Here is a 12,500-nt window from a genome sequence, read left to right as displayed (position 1 = left end):
CTGTTCATTCATTGGTTATATTTGGCTTTAAGCCTCTGTTTTATATTTTCTATTGTGCTTCTTAGTCCCTTCTCCGGTTCTTTGTATTTTCATTCAGTTCCATCTCTCTTTCAGCCTCTTTTCCCACAGTTCCCCTCAAGTCAGATCTCATCGCTAAGATTTGTTTTTCAAGGGGCCTTTTCCAAGGCGGTTGCTATTTTGGTTTCTGTTGGGTTGGTTGTGATGGCGGTGTTGGTGTTTGTATCTCCACGAGTCCCACTGTACTACCAGTGTTGCTCCTGCATATGCCAGGCTATTTGTTTCTGTGATACTGGTGGTGTGGATTAGTCTCATTATTTCATTAACTTCACTTCTATTCTCCCTTAGTTTCTTTGTGTCGTAGGCTTTCATGGAGGGGACCTTTGTTCTTTCTGTATCTGGCTTCATCCATTGGCTGATTTTTTCCACCAATTTGCGACCTCTCTGTAACATCTTCGGTGTTTCCTCGTGTGCCGTTATTTGGTAGCTCATCATTCCTGTCGTCTTCTGTGGCATCGTCTCTTAGTTCATTTTCTTGTCCTTCGTTGCTGGGTGTTATTTCTCCTTCCAGTTCCTCTCTTTCTATTGTGGAGAGCCAGTTCTTTCTCTTTATGTTCCTTACTTTGTCTTCCAGCCTCTCTTCTGTTTGAGGGGTGTTTATTTCTCTCATTCCAGATGTTGGCCAATTTTCTTCTGTATTATTATTATTATTATTATTATTATTATTATTATTATTATTATTATTATTATTATTATTATTATTATTATTATTATTATTATTATTATTATTATTATTATTATTATTATTTTCTGGAGTTCAGGATTATGGAGTTCCCCTTTTTCTAGTCAACTTTGTTTCTTTTAATAAAGGCACTTCCTCTTTGGACTTGGGCCAGCTAAACCTTACAGGTCAGCTGTTCAGGGAGGCCCAGATGGAAAAAAAGAGAATATGAACGGAGGTACAATATAAGAAATGAAATCCCAAAAAGGAAGTTTGCCTTTGTCATCCATTGCAGGCCAAAGTGAGATTGCTTGCCTATAAGGCATTATTTTTTTATCAAAAGTCCACGAGGGATAAAAAAGTTTAAAAAGCATATTCAACAGGAAAACGAGACAAAAAGTAATCTTGAACTTAGAAATTTTATGGGCTGTTTGGTTTTCAGATAAAAAACAGAAATGAAACAGAATATAAGGAATTTAGGTTGCAGCAAAGGCAAAGCGCTGGAACCCATAACAAAAGTAAGGTCTTCTTTGCTGAAAGGGAAATTGACAGTAAGAAGTATTATAAAGTTGTAATAAGGAGGGAAAATGCAGTTGCACTAGGAAATTTTTTTTTTAAGAAGCTGGAAAGTCAGATGGTATAAAGAAAAACATTGAACGGATGTAATTAAAATAAGAAAAACTTAAAGGTTAAAATAAATAAATAAGGGACGCTGCAAAGAAAATTAAATAAAAAATAAGTGCACCTCTACGTGAAAAATAAACGGGGTATTTTTCCAGAATGACCATATTTACTTTTCTCTTTACAACCTTTTTTCTTAATTCTATGAGCTGTTATAGTTAGGGGCATTCTTGTGAAATATGTTGATCCTTCTTAAAAAATAATGGTTATTCCAGCGGATGATCTGATTAATTATGGTACGAAGAACTCCTCTGACAAGCGTTCCAGAACCCGCAACCTCTAAGTGAGCATAACTAGAGCGTGTAAATCGGCAGATAGATTTTTATTACATCAATGTGAGGAGGGCTCTTGTTTACCACCAACCGATCTGGATGAGATTAACATATTTTAAATGTTTTAAAATGTGTGGGCATATATATTTACTAGGATATACTGAAGTTGTGGACATGCTTACGTTTTTATAATTATGATTCCTTTTGTTTAAAGAGTTTTATTTATTAAATATATTTTTCTATAAACTTTTTTATTTTATTTGAAACATATACATTTTTATATTCAGCATCCTAACATGATTCCTTTGTAGATTACTGAGCCGTAGCGTTCATTACTGGCATTTCTGAAACAGCATGAGGATTTGCTGTTGTTAAAAAAGTTGGTTTGGTATCCTTCTAATTATGAGCATAACATTTACTGAATCTATACATTTTTTTATACCCTGAATACGTTCCTCTACCCACTTTCACTTTCCATCTCTTCTATACTTATGCATATTCATATATGCCTTTAGAACCTTTCTTTCTTCTGGGTATTTCTCATACACCTTCCAGAGAATTGGTGCTTTTCTCCCCATACACAGCAGTATATAGCTGATCCTGAAGCAGAAATATAATTGTAAAAATGACTCTTGAATGAATAATAACTATAATACAATTTTCTGTGGAACCACAGAATCAAACAATTTAAGGATCATTGCTAACAAATTCATAAGTCGGGATTAAATTGCTGTATATCAAAATCCAGAGTTATATCAAGAAATTGAAGTACATGTAAAAGATAAAAACGAAGAGTCTTTCCAACACCTGAACAGTGGTCCATCTTTTTATATATGACACGTAACAAGTATTGATAAGTTTGTTTTTGTTACAAATAATAGATTTGTCACTGACATGAATTTTTAACATATGATAGGGCAAATGTTCAAAATAATAATTTTAGGGCATAATTAACAAATAATAAGTGTCTTAATAATAATAATACCAATAATAATAATAATAATATACCTTAATAATAATAATGAATTTTAATAGTAATATGGTTAGCTATATAGATTAATGATTTTATTTTCATTGTTTTAAGAAACTGCATGCGGGTCAATTTTTGTGTTTTTCGAGCCAAAACAGAAACAAAATATCGAATTCACTAATAATCAATAATAAGTTATAATAATAATACATGATATGGAAATAATTTAAAATCACTAATAATAATTAATAATAATAATTTAATAATAATATAAAGAACACTGGATATCTGCTGAATGTTTGGAATGCTGATTTATCACAGAACCTCATTCGAGACTGAGAAACTGTCTACAAAACTTAACAATTCAATACATACTGTTCAATGAATTTAAAAACAAATAATCTTCCTAAAAAAAAAAAAGTCGGCTTGAGACTAAAATCATAATAATAATACCTCAACACATTTGTTCCACTCTTTTCAGACATTGCCAGCTCATGCGGGTCCCCTGCAAAGATGATGAGGACTAGGATCACCGTGCTTCCTGAAAAGGGAAGGTCAAATGGACCAGCGCAAGATTTCACTGCTACCAGTTAGGGATATTCTTAGGGGATTAAACCACCGACCAGCTAAATCAGTTGGGAGCACTTTGACAAGAGGGTGTCTTCAATTTTCCCATCACATCGATGTCAAGTTATATTTAAAAACTAGAATATTTCGTTTGTTTTTATAGCATACACCTATACAAACACACACACTCACAAATATTCACCTACAATATCTTTCAATATCCAATTCACCCCATCTTAGGAATAACTTACACTCTGTGTACAGTGAATTGGATATTAAACGATATTTATGAATTAGGTATTTTTGTATTTAAAAAGTCACATCAGTAGTGAACCAGGAATTATTTATAGCTTAAATATATATTACAATATAAATCAATATATATGTCCATAATATATATTGGATACCTATATATATATATATATATATATATATATATCATATATATATAGTCGGCTATATATATATATATGACAGCATTTAAATGAATGAATCACGTAAAATGGAAGAGGATTATATATTTCGGTTCATATCTCCACTCCTTTACAGACATTAAAGGTTTGTCATTACAAAGTACAACTATTCATGCAAGAAATTTTAAATGGCAGGCGATTGAGGATACAGGGTTATTGGAAACGAACAGTTCTACTAATGGTAAGATGACCTGGCACAAAATGCGGACTGTTTCCCCTCTTCATAAATTACAACAAAAATTTAAACCTAAAGACGCTATGCTTGTCCAATGATGTCTTTTCATTTTATCGTGGTTTTTGCAAATAGAATTTCGGTTGTATAATGGGCGGTCTACTTAACCTAGCTCGTCTAAAACTGTAAAGGTTGCCTTTTGAAACTATAATAATAAATCCCATTAAGCCCAAAGTATGACCTGTATGAGAAAAATGGATGGCATATTGACCGTTGGAAGCAGATAGCTGGAAATTTCGATTTCAATACTTTCTTTAATAGACTGAATAACCTTGTACCTCACCCACGCCCCTAACGGGGTAGTGGTGTCAGTACACTTCGTTCGGTGTACGATAGGAATTACTGAAGACTCTTTGCAGTGCCCCTTCGGCCCCTAGCTACAACTCCTTTCATTCCCCTTTACTGTACTTCCATTTATATTCTCTCTCATCCATCTTGCTATCCACCCTCTCCTAAAAAATGTTTTATAGTGCAACTGGGAGGTTTTCCTCCTGCCTTTCAGTGCTGAATGACTTCATAGGTCCCAGCGCTTGGCCTTTGACCTAAATTCTGTATTCCATGAGCTTGTACCGAACACCAAGGTGGGAAAATAACAGAATTACTTTTCTGAATCATATACTAATAATTATGGATATCACTGATAACAAGAAAACAAAATCAAGAAAATCCACTTTCTCGACATCTCACGCCCATTTCTTTATGGATCATGATATACAAGTAAAAATCCAACTGGACAGCAAGGCATCTTATTTTGGGCTCCCTTAGGATTTCTTCCGAATAATTCCTTTGCCAAATAACCAGATTAGGCCACAGAAAAGACCCTTTACAGAGCGAATCAGGCTTTCTTTCAGGCCTAATTTGGGATCAAAAGAAACATACAACAGTAAGATAAGAAAAAAAAATAAAATCCCACACCAGAATAGCATCAAGAATCTTAATTAACCTTTGGGGAGAGAGAATCCTTTGTTCTCAGCTGTCCAGATACGGTAGGATCTTCAGCCATTGACCTTAGTAGGAGGAAGAAAGGAAACGCCTGAAGATATTGGAGAATACAAAGTACCTACTTTATAGATGAGGAGAAAAACCTTCCTCAGTAAAAACTGAATACCAAAGATCGGGGAGAAATGAACATCAAAAATTTTGCTAACTTTAACCACAAAATAATATAAGCCACTGTATAAACTTGGATGCAGTGCACATTGTATATGGAAGCAGGTTTCTTTCCAGGGCAGATACTGGAAGCTGCTTTCATTAAGTAGATTTACTATCAGAATCTGTAACAAGGGTTAGGGAAACCAGATAATATTAAACCAAATATACTTTGACCTTATTTATAAAAATATATATATATGAAAATTCCTTGTCATTTGACTTAGCAAGAAGCGAACGAGCTCTATATCTTAAAATCAATTGCTTGTAATCTCCCCCCCCAAAAAGAAATGTCTGTAATTGTTGTGCCTTGTAATACCAAAATCATTATTGTTCTTAAAGATGCGGCATTACTACTTGAAATACAGCGCTCTTACGGTCTTATTGTTTATTTTCTTTATATAAACATATTTCCTTATTATATATATATATATATATATATATATATATATATATATATATATATATATATATATATATATATATATATATATATATATATATATATATATATATATACATGTGTGAGTGTTTGTGTGAGGTGTGTGTTATTCAGCGTTTATGTAATTTTTCATTCTTTTTATATACACATGATTGCATACTTGGGAACTGTTAAGAATTATAATATGTTTTAACACTAATTTTTCCAACGCCCAGTATTCGAAAATAGTTCCTCATGTCTTCCAAACTATGATTCGTAGTGATTCTTTCCATTCCTTTATTGAGTGTTCTTAATACTACTCCGAAGGTATATACGGCACTTGACATTTGCATCACAATAAAAATTTTACATCCAGATTATGCTAACCAGACGCTTTCTGATTACGACAGATGACGTGTGGATAGGAATTAAAGACAACAGGTGGGAGGAAGGACCCTATACCCGAGTCCCACCTCACCTGTGGAGCTCAGGACAGCCTGATGATGGATCGGGTACCTGTGGGTATGTTGCTCTGCAGATATCGCCCCCAACAATCTGGGATACCACGTGTCACGAATATTCAATGCCCTTCTTTTGTCAGGCATTGCTTCACTGAGGAAATATGTGTAATGATAACGTTGTTGCCAGTTGAAGGGGAATTGAACATTTCTATCTCATCTAAGCATAAATATATTTGTATATCTTGGAAATCAATGTTAACCCATTTTGGAATGATAAATACATTAGTGTAATTGGTAATTGAGATGGTGGAGTTGTTATCAATTTGAAGGGGAATTGAAATTTTCTGTCTCATCTATACATAAATATATTTGTATATCTTGCAAATCAATGTTACCCTATTTTGAAATGAAAAATACAACATTCGTGTAATTGCAATTGAGATGATGCAGTTGTTATCAATTTCAAGGGGAACTGAAATTTTCTGTCTCACCTATACATAAAAATATATATAAATTGAAAAATAATGTTAACCCATTTTACAATGATAAATATATTTGTGTAACTGTAAATGAGATAATTAAATCAGGTAAAAGTGAAATCTGGTCGAACTGTTTACTTTTCACATCACTCGTAAAACAAAAATCCGGAAATTTCTGGCATGAGGTACAAAGAAGAAGAAATATTAACTAAGAATCCGGCTGGATTTGTTTCTCCCAGGATCCAGTAGATGGCATAAGCTTGCAATTTCTACTGCTTGGGTGATTCCATTTTAACGACCAGGAGAGAAAGCCTTTAGATATACGTAGAAATTGGCGTTATTAATTGACTTATTAATTTAATTGTGTAAAGTATATAGCAAAGAAATGTCTAGAGTAAATTTGCATATTACGTCAGTAATTGGATCTATTATCCTTTTGTAATTTAGCTGTACCTGTATACATTTCTCCCTGTAAATTGTTTGTAATTAATTGTGAGCCCCTTTATAAACTAAATGTACTTAATTTTTTATCTGTCCTCTGAATAACTCTCTAGAATTGTATTAACTGGGTCTCACTGGCGACCTTCCACTCCATTTCCCTCTTTGCTTTACAAGTGGCGAGCAGCCAAATAACAAGGCTACACAATAGTATATATTTAATTAAGTCATAACTTGTAACAATACATATATATATATATATATATATATATATATATATATATATATATATATATATATATATATATATATATGTGTGTGTGTGTGTGTGTGTGTGTGTGTGTGTGTGTGTGTGTGTGTGTATGTGAATGAATTTTTATCACATCACCGTGATTCATATACAAGCATTAAGCTACAAACGCCTTTAATATCCGACTCACTCTACCTCGGGAATAATGTATTTTCATATATGTTACCCGAAGGGGAATTTTTTAGTCTCTTGGGCTCGAACCACGGAAGACAAGATCAGGACTACAGTGACGCAAATTTTAACCACACGGCCAACAAGTGAGGTATACGTTGATACCAACTCTCACCGACAAATCCCCGTCGAACTCAGGTATTTGTACTTAGAATCGATATCAACCCACCTCTGCCATGCTAACCATGTAGTGCGTTTGTCGCACGCAGCCATATTATGAATGAATTTTTATCACATCACCGTGATTCATATACAAGCATTAAGCTACAAACGTCCTTTAATATCCAATTCACCCTATCTCGGGAATAATATATTTTCATATGTGTTACACGATGGGGAATTTTTTAGTTGATAATAAGTTCCTCGTCTCGTGGGCTCGAACCACAGAAGACAAGAACTCAGGACTACAGTGATGCGAATTTTAACCACACGGCCAACAAGTGAGGTATAAGTTGATACCAACTCTCACCTACAAATCCCCGTCGAACTCAGGTATTTCTACTTAGAATCGATATCAACCCACCTCTGCCATGCTAACCATGTAGTGCGTTTGTCGCACGCAGCCATATTATGAATGAATTTTTATCACGTCACCGTGATTCATATACAAGCATTAAGCTACAAACGTCCTTTAATATCCAATTCACTCTACCTCGGGAACAATATATTTTCATACATGTTACCCAAAGGGGAATTTTTTTTAGTTGATAATAAGTTCGTCGTCTCGTGGGCTCGAACTACAGAAGACAAGAACTCAGGACTACAGTGACGTGAATTTTAACCACACGGCCAACAAGTGACGTATAAGTTGATACCAACTCTCACCTAAAATTTTTTATCACACCGTGATTTATGTACAATCATGAAGCTACAAATGTCGCTTAATATCAAATTCACGATACCTCGGGAATATCCCCGATGGGGAATGATCACTGAAGGGGAATTTAAAAGTGATAAATGGACTGGTACTGCCGAGTGTCGAACCCACAACACAGATACTTATCCAGCGACTCCAGTCGACGTTCTACCCACTGAGCTATCAAGATAGCTCAGTGGGTAGAACGTCGACAGGAGTTGCTAGATAAGTATCTGTGTCGTGTCGCTGGATAAGTATCTGTGTCGTGGGTTCGAAAAAAAAGTATATCTTACTTTAACCAGACCACTGAGCTGGTTAACAGCTCTCCTAGGGCTGGCCCGAAGGATTAGACTTATTTTATGTGGCTAAGAAACAACTGGTTACATAGCAACGGGGCCTACAGCTTATTGTGGAATTCGAACCACATTATGACGAGAAATTAATTTTTATCACCAGAAATAAATTCCTCTAATTCTTCATTGGTCGGTCGGAGACTCGAACGCTGGGCCAACAGCCTGCTAGCCGAGAGCTCTAGCCACCCCTCCAATGAAGAACTGTCGTGGGTTCGACACTCGGCAGTACCAGTCCATTTATCACTTTTAAATTCCCCTTCGGTGATCATTCCCCATCGGGGATATTCCCGAGGTAGCGTGAATTTGATATTAAGCGACATTTGTCGCTTGCTTGTGCGCGTGTGTGTGTGTGTGTGGTTGTGAACATACACATACATGTATGTATGTATGTATGCATGTTCGTATGTGTGTATATATATATATATATATATATATATATATATATATATATATATATATATATATATATATATATATATATATATATATATATTATATATATATATGTGTGTGTGTGTGTGTGCGTGTGTGCGTGTACTTATATATATAATTTCATAGGGTGTCTTGGTTGAGTGACATTTTGAACCCAACTTGGAAAATATCCCTACCCCCATTTTTAAGGTAGCAGTCTGTTGCTTCCCTCAGAGCAGAACTCAATTTCTTTTCCTTTCTTTTGCTATTTTCGTCAGTTTTGGGCAAGTTTAGGGCATCACTTTACTTGCCCAATTAGCCTGTGCATAAAATCTAAAACATTCCTATTGATATCCTACAGATGAATGCGCAGGAACTAACAACTGCAGTGCCAGCGCAGAGTGCATCGATGGTGTCCTGAGCTACAGATGCAACTGCAGACCAGGTTACCAAGGGAATGGATTTACTTGCAGTGGTGAGTTCAAGACGACAAGAAGCCATTTCTTCCCATTTATATTAATTATATGCTTCCATTTGTAATTAACGTATAGAGGGTTTGTACTTAAAAGCTGTTTCTCTTATTCTGGCTAGTTATTATAAAAATTATAAAGCTAAGGAAGGGAATGAATGACTGTGGTACATCGTCATCTGATTCAAGAAAGATAAGTTCTCTCTCTCTCTCTCTCTCTCTCTCTCTCTCTCTCTCTCTCTCTCTCTCTCTCTCTCTCTCTCTCTCAAAATACCATCACCTTTCCTCACATCCCTAATTTCCATTTTATGTAGCCCCTCCCCCATTGAGAACCAATAAAAATGATCTTTTTCTGCAGCAAAAAAAAAAAAAAAAAATCCTTACAAGCCATATGATATAGATAAATGTGAGGCAATTATATTATGCAAAATACACGCAAACGTACACAGGGATTCCCTGGGAAACGGACGAGTAGGCGATGGTGCGCATCATCAAACACATGACACCAAACACCCGTCTGCCAAAAACATCGACTTGTGTAAATATTATAAAAACCTTCGAAAACATCAAGCCTTATCAAGGAAAACAACCTTTGTTGTAAGAACCGCCCACGGTGACAAGTGTGTTGTCACGCATCAGTCGTCGGGCCAAACTGCGAATTGCAAGTCGCAATATGTGAATAATGATGCAGTCATAAGGGAAGTTTAGCTCACAACACTGTAATAATAGATAATGTCTCGGATAAGAGGCATTTTCTTTTCTTAAGAAGACATTGATTTACAGAAGCGTACGATAATGTTCAGGAGGTGGCCATACTGTTACCAGCACATGGCTGGATAAATTAGTTTTTCATGTCACATTTTAAAAATACATATACCCTTGCTTTACATCAGGCTAAAAATAACAATAATAACGTTGTGTTTTCTATTTATTTATGTGTTTCTATTGAACATTTCTGTATGTAGCTAAGTTAGAAAGTGTTGTGAGGTTTCAACAGACTGCCAAATTTATTTCAAAATAATGCATTTGAATGTTCTACAGAAGATGGAAGAAAGAGCTAACCTGGTCACAACCGAATTTTCATTCTTACAAGTTACCATATTTTGAAACAGCGTCTTTGCCGTCTTTTGCATCCCAAAACCTGATCAGCACAGCTAGAGTAAATGAAGTATTTATGCGACTATTAATACAAGCACAGCACGGAGGTTATAGTATTCCACATCTTTTAGCCGTTTATGAGCTTTATACGAGAAATGGGTGACAAACAGGAAAACAATTTTCTAATTAAATTGCTGTAATAAGGAAATGTCCTGAGAAATTAATTCCAGATGACGAACGTTTTGATAGTGCACAAAGTTTTCTGGGGTACATGATTAGAAGCCGAGATTTCCTAACGTTCATAAAAAGCAAAACTGAACGTTAATGCTCCTCAAATTTCTACAGATGAGGTGTTCAGCATTAGAAGGGCCTCTTAAAAAAAATGAGTTATAAGCCATCAGTTTTGGAAATTCAACCTGCTCTAATTTCTTTATTTTTCAAGATACAAAGTTGAATTTTGCATCGGATGAAGTAATTTGCGATCAGGAATAGAATAATATGCACAAAACAAATAAAATTTCAACCACACTCCCTATATTGGGAAAAGAGGGGGATTATTTCAAATGCTGGGGCGGGAGGCCCTTCTGATGCTGTGCCCCTGAAATGTGTTTAATTGATTGAAAATAACGATGTAAATCACAGCGAAACCACAAAAACTTCTAAAAATCAAAAGAAATGAAAAAGTAAAATGAAATGAAGAGGAGTAAACACTTATATTAATGGCATATACCTACGAAAAGCACAGATTGTACAAAAAAAAATGAATAAGAACCGGATTTGAATATATTTTTAGTAGCAGACCTTGTAAATACTGAAGTACAAAACAAAAACAAAAAAAAAAAAATCTGTCTGTCTTCGCAATTAAGAAGTGAAAATTACTTTATACAACAAAAATTTTCTATCAAAGTTTTCCCTGCTGAAAGTTTGAAAGTTGTCCTAGTAACAGAGAGAGAGAGAGAGAGAGAGAGAGAGAGAGAGAGAGAGAGAGAGAGAGAGAGAGAGAGAGAGAGAGTCTTTCATAGAAAGGATATCTTCTAAATGAATACAAAAACTAAAATTATTTCGATAGACTAATCTTTGCATATCCGAAAAGGGTTATGTTCGCTAGAAATTTAGTGCTTCCTTCGCTTATGCATGAAATTTCTTTATAAATTTATAATTTTAATTCACATTACGCGCTTATATGAAAACAAAAACAAAAAACCCACAGACGCGCGAACACAAAACACACACATATATATGAATATAATTATGTTTTTTTTTTTTTTTTGGGGCGCTAATGTTTGTTGGTACTATGGATTGCAACCGTCTCCCCACTGACCAGTCCACCCAGCAATTATTGGTTACCAGAGTCTAGTGGGGTCAAGAAAAAGGTACGCACAGACAAACACGCAGAAGACAAACATATACACACATATAACACACACATACATATATATATATATATATATATATATATATATATATATATATATATATATATATATATATATATATATATATATATATATATATATATATATATATATGTATGTATATATATTATATGTATATATAATGTATATATAATGTTGAAGTGCATAATCGCATAAGATAACACTTTCCGTCTCAGGACAAAATATCAGTGGTCCTGAGTGACGAATCAAAGAATCCTGCATTGCTGGGAAACCCATTAACTTTGAAACTGACCTAGAACTCTGGGATTCGGGGTGACTTGCAGATATCTCTCGCGTAAACTCAAGCCTTGGGGGAGAGCATAAATGGTGCATCTTACTGAAGGTTTTGCTCATTCCTCCAGCGTCAGACGAAGGCACAGGACGTCTAGAACCTCCTTTGAAGGACGGATCGGTGCCGGAAAGATTGTGTTTGTCGAAGCACCTACGAAGATATTGCACCAAATTTAGCAGTGCGCCTTTGGTCTTCTGAAAGTCCAAGACGACTCAGAACTTC

At 34.9% G+C, this 12,500-nt stretch overlaps 2 protein-coding genes across 6 annotated transcripts in view; one reads left to right on the top strand and one right to left on the bottom strand.

Moving 5' to 3' along the window:
- The window catches only part of LOC136852451 (uncharacterized), a 608,387-nt gene that overhangs the window by 427,245 nt on the left and 168,642 nt on the right, over positions 1–12,500 (bottom strand). The gene's annotated exons all lie outside the window — the stretch shown is intronic.
- The window catches only part of LOC136852448 (uncharacterized), a 58,206-nt gene that overhangs the window by 31,916 nt on the left and 13,790 nt on the right, over positions 1–12,500 (top strand). Inside the window, exon 1 of one of the 4 annotated variants that reach the window (XM_067127076.1) lies at positions 12,198–12,500. This exon is cut by the window's right edge and continues 179 nt beyond it. The exons of the other annotated variants lie outside the window; for them this stretch is intronic. The gene's annotated coding sequence lies outside the window, so the exon portion shown is untranslated. Of the gene's footprint in view, positions 1–12,197 lie in introns of those variants that run through there. 4 annotated transcript variants of the gene reach the window in all.

The sequence above is a fragment of the Macrobrachium rosenbergii genome, chromosome 25, assembly GCF_040412425.1.
Source record: "Macrobrachium rosenbergii isolate ZJJX-2024 chromosome 25, ASM4041242v1, whole genome shotgun sequence".
NCBI classification, from domain to species: domain Eukaryota; kingdom Metazoa; phylum Arthropoda; class Malacostraca; order Decapoda; family Palaemonidae; genus Macrobrachium; species Macrobrachium rosenbergii.
The sequence above is the reverse complement of the archived record's forward strand: the minus strand, read 5'-3'. Positions and strand labels throughout refer to the sequence as shown.